This window comes from Herpailurus yagouaroundi, unplaced genomic scaffold (assembly GCF_014898765.1).
Source record: "Herpailurus yagouaroundi ecotype Mexico unplaced genomic scaffold, PumYag 140, whole genome shotgun sequence".
Classification (NCBI taxonomy): domain Eukaryota; kingdom Metazoa; phylum Chordata; class Mammalia; order Carnivora; family Felidae; genus Herpailurus; species Herpailurus yagouaroundi.
In genome coordinates, this window is record NW_024412395.1 from 11,442,122 (window position 1) to 11,447,354 (window position 5,233).

Sequence of the window (5,233 nt, forward strand, 5' to 3'; positions counted from 1 at the left end):
TATTTATTTAAAAGTTTTTAAATGTTTATTCATCTTTGAGAGAGAGAGTGAGTGAGCGAGCAGGGGAGGGGCAGAGAGAGGGAGGGAGAATCCCAGGCAGGCTCTGCACTGTCACTGAGGAGCCCCACGCGGGTCTTTATCTCACCACTGTGAGATCATGACTTGAGCCAAAATCAAAAGTCAGATGCTTTTAACTGACTGAGCCCCCCCGGCGGCGCCCGCGCCCCCCCCCCCAGTATTTATTGGCTAATTTGGCTAATTCATGGAGGGTCACTACAGGAGGGGACTGGGGACTTGGCACGCAGCCTGTGGCTGGTGTAGTACCCAGAAGTGACCACACGATGTCACCAGAAGCCAGTATTTGGAGATGACTCCGCTAAGGCTCCCAACTTCTTCCTCCCTTCAGTTCTTATCTAGCAGAAAGGATGTTATCAAAGCTCTGAGCTGCCTCCATTCATGTGACTAACAAAAGAAACCAATGAGCAAGTCCTCAAAGTAGTTTCAGAAGGGAAGGGATTACCTAGACCAGCTCTGTCCTGATAAAAATAAAATGTGAGTGAGTCCTGATTTTGAACAGAGGATACAATTTTAAATGTTTCAGGAGGCACATTAAAAGAAAATAAAAAGAGACAGATGAAATGAATTATAATAAAATATTGTATGGAACCCAATATTCAAAATATTATTTTGTCAACATATAATCAGTATTTAAGAAGTTAATGAGATACTTTACCTTCTTTTTGTCGTGCTTAGTCTTTGAAATCTGGGGTGTGTTTTATATTGAAAGTGCATCTCAGTTCGGACCAGCCACATTTCAAGGTCTCAGTGGCCACTATCCTGGGCAGAGCAGAGACAAAGTTACATGCAGCAGCCCTGAGAAGCAGTTTGCATGCAATGAAGGGATACCGGGACCAAGGCGAATTCGTCCCAAGTGCAGGGATGATTTATCAGCCAGCACTGAGACAGGCTGGACTCCCCGGATTCTTTGCCACCTGCTGGATAATGCCTGAAATTCCGCCATCAGCTTCTCCCAAGCTTCGTATCTGTTAAACCCTACATGTGACACATTCTTCGCTGTTTTCAGAGACTCGGGATATGAGTTTACAGTAGGATGTGGGCTGCAAAGTCCTCCCTCCATGGGAAAGAGTAAGGTTACAGAGGAACAGTTTCTCTGGCCCACTGGAGATCGTCATAGCAAAGAGAGTTCAGAGCCCCATAACCATCTCCCATCTCTCCACCCCCACCAGCTGCCCTGACTCCACACTGAGAATGCTGAGTTTGCCAGCCTTCCCATCCAGCGTCCATTGGACAGAAATGGGATTGCCTCCGGGAGCCGTGGCCACACCATCCGCGTCCGCTCCCTCCCCCCCACGCCCCCCCCCCCAAGGCTTGGGGGAGCGTTTGAGTTTGGTGGTTTCTATAGACTTTTGACCCACTCTACTCTATAGACTACTATGGCGGGGCTGGGGGGAGGTGAACCCAATCTCCCAGGCTATTGTGGGACCTGCTAACATGCTTATTATCTGGAGAAAATGCCGAACATTTCAGATCTCAGAGCCAAGCAGCCTACAGTGTGGAAACATCTGAATTTCTGGAGGGATTGTTTATCAATGTCTGGCATTGTGCTGACAGCCCACGGAGGAGGTGGAGGAGAAAGGCTTGCCACCCCAGAACAGAAGCCCCATTTCCTGAAGAGCCTGGTCAGACCAGAGTGTTTTTAAAAGAAATGAACAAAAATTGTTAGACAAAATGCATGGGGTACCCACAGCTCCGGACAAGCACATCACCCAGCACAGAATTACAGATGTCAAATAAAGATTCGGAGCGGTGGGGACAAACACCAAATACAGCTGGCCCAGCTCCCCTGCTCAGGGCGGCATCCGGGGCTGGAGCCTGGGGTTTCTGGCTAAGGTCCTCTGTTCTGGAGCCCCATCCTCTCTTTGCTTCTTCCCTAGAGTCTAGAACCTGCCCCCCCAATCTCCTCAGCTCCACCCCCGCTCCCCTACCACCAACCAAGGGGGAGCCAAAATGCTAAAAGAGTGAACCAAAGCTATTTGCTCTGAAATTCCTGGAGGAGGGGATGTTAGCCTGAGAACAGTATCTTCGTGAAAACACACAGGCTCACGCCACAGCTGTTGTAAAAACTTATCTGCAACATCCAGTGTGTCTCAGTCCGTGACTTATCTGATTTGGAAACAGATTCTTCATGATGCAGCAGGAATCCCGGGTGAGGATACCAGTAACAACAAAACAAACTCGTTAAAAAGTTACAAAAGTGATGGTAGGCCTATTAACTCCCCACTTTCCCCCCAGAGGTTCCCAGACCTCAGCTTCCCCCTGAAGTGAAGTGATTATCAGGGGTGCAGCTCCAAACCAGAAAATGAGCCAGGTTCACCGTCCCATGTCCTGGAAGTATAACTGTACAGTCTAGCCTGGAAAGTGCCTGCATGCCTTCGAGGTTGCGGGAGAGGCTGGGAAAGTGACTGGGGGGCTCCTAGTTTTGAATTGCAGGAATTGTCAATTCCTAAGGTCCCATTTGGGAAGGGGGAGGGGTTTTGCAGGCAGAGTTTCCTCCTTATCCAAAGCAGCGGCAGGGAGGAGGGCATAGTAGACAGGGCATGGGCTTGAGGTCAGTCTGCCTGCCTCTCACTGCTGCTGTGAGCTCGCATGTCACATGCTTCCACCACTTCCCAAATGGAACATACATGAGGAGGCCGGGCCATGTGGCACCAGGCTTCTCATTATAAAGATGAAACAAAAAGCAAAATCTGTACTTGGACAGGAAGGAGTGAAATGCAAACTGCAGAGTTTTTGACTGTGCGTGTGTGTGCGTGCGTGCGTGTGTGTGTGTGTGTGTGGTCGGTGTCTGACCTCATAAACCTCCTCCAAGTTTGACTGAATCTCACATGGCCTAAACCCCAAACCCTAACACTGCCACGGTTGATAACCATTCCGATTTGAGTGGCTTCTTAAAAAGAAATTACCTGGGAAACCACCTGTTTCTATAGGATATGTAAACAGGCTTACTTTTATTTTTTTATTTTTTCAACGTTTATTTATTTTATTTTTGGGACAGAGAGAGACAGAGCATGAACGGGGGAGAGGCAGAGAGAGAGGGAGACACAGAATCGGAAACACGCTCCAGGCTCTGAGCCATCAGCCCAGAGCCCGACACGGGGCTCGAACTCCCGGACCGCGAGATCGTGACCTGGCTGAAGTCGGACGCTTAACCAACTGCGCCACCCAGGCGCCCCTAAACAGGCTTACTTTTAAAAGCAAGGGGTTTTTGAGTTACTGAAGCCCAACCGAAACAGAACAAAGCGTTTTGTGTATAGATGTAGATAAGAATTTGCTTCTCTTGAATAATAAATTTCAAAAGTCAGCTATATACTTCCCAAATGGGAAGGCGTATGTCATCACGTAGCGGTAAAAAACTGAGCCTCAAAACAAATTGAAGAAGGCCAAAAAAGGCAGCTGGATGGACCGAAATTTGTAACTATTCTTCCAGTCACTCAGAAATGAAACGAGAGCAAGTTCAAGGGCCAGGAGTGTCATTAAAGTATCTAGGTGATTATACAAAACCCCCAAAAGGCCCAGCGATTTCTGGGGTGGAAATTCCCAAAAGCCTCCATAGTGACTCACTCTAATTTGCTGCCCTCAAAGCCCCCACTGGGTTTTGGCAGACCTCAGGGCCCCAAAGCTCCAGGCCAGCGGTAGTGGTAGCAGGGAAGCTTCCGTTGGGAGAAAATGGGGGTGAGGGATGGGCGCTGGCAAAATTGCCTTATAAGGAAACTGTAAATCCTGGGAAGGCCTGGTGTTTCATCAAACTAGAAAAATGTCGAAGGGAAGATCCAAGCACCCCATGCCCCTCCCAGCCAGAGTTCCGGGAAAGAAGAGAGCGAGGCATGTGTGTCCCCAAGAGAACACTCTTCTCTTTAAATCCACCTAGAGGCTCAGCAGCGACGTCGTAACGAAGCTCTGGAAAACCGAAGGCATTCAGCTCACAGAGGTCAGACCTGGACGTGGACGTAGGTACAGTGGAGCCTGTCAGAGCCTCCTGGGTACGGTCAGTCCCTGGAAATCTCAAATTTCCCGCATTAAGGGCAACGAAGGGGGCTTTCCGGCAAAGAGAGCAGTCACTTCAGGACTCCCGCTGGGGTTAGCCTAGGTTTGCTTCCCAGGTGCTGGGGGCGTGACCTGGAGCTCCCTTCTTCCACCAGGCCATTCGGAGCTGGGGCTCCACAACACAAAGGATGGGCGTTCCCTGGGATCCTCCTTGACATGCACAGTTGGGCTCGGTGCTGGGCTGTCTGGGATGTGCTTCCTGGCACATAATTACCACCATCAAGATTATTATTAGCATTAGGCATTTACATGACACTTAATATTTTCAAAGCATTGTGCTGCCGTTTAATTAGTTTTTCCTTGCAACATTCCTATCGAGTCCACACTTGATAGCTGGGAGACTGACAGGGGGAAGAGAGAAATGCAAAGGTTGATGGGGAAGAGGGGATGCCCGCACAGTCACTTGGCTTCCAGTCTCTCTGGTGACCCAGCCAAGATAACCTCCCCTACTCCCGGCAAATTCTGCACCCCCAAACCCCAGGGCCCCCTTCTCAAGGTACTTGTAAGTTCCCTGAGTGTGGTGGGGGTGGAATCTCTTCCTTGATGTATTTTGACCCAAGGTCCAGACACTTAAAAAAAAAGGGGGGGGGGGCCTGTGTCAGGTTCAAGTTCAAGTTCACTCTTATTCAAAACTGCTGACACCCTTAGTCTTCTTCCAAACCATTCCATTAAAGTGACTATAAAATCCCAGGGTGGTGATTCCCAAACCAAAGGCAGCTCTGATAGGAAGCTTTTAAGTATTTGACAAATCCTAATTCTAATTCAGTCTGTTAAAACGGAGGAGTGGTGCAGGCCAAGGGGGGGCTGCCTTCTGCTGGCCCTGGGGGTTGCTCTCCTCCCCCGGAGAGCCCCAGCAGGGCCTTGAGAAACCATTGAGAAACCTTGAGAAACTTCTGCTCCCCCGGTTAAAGGCGAGAGCTCCAGCAAAGAGAAAGGGGAGGGATGCGGTCAAGGCCGACTGCAGGAGGACAGAAATCTCAGGCGGCTAGTGGTGGTTCCCACCACCCTGGGGCAATGCCAGTCCCTCTTCTCCGCACACCTGTGCTTTCCTAAAGCAAGTCAGGCACCTGCATTCTCTCTGCGGGGGGGGGGGGGGGGGGGGGGGGGG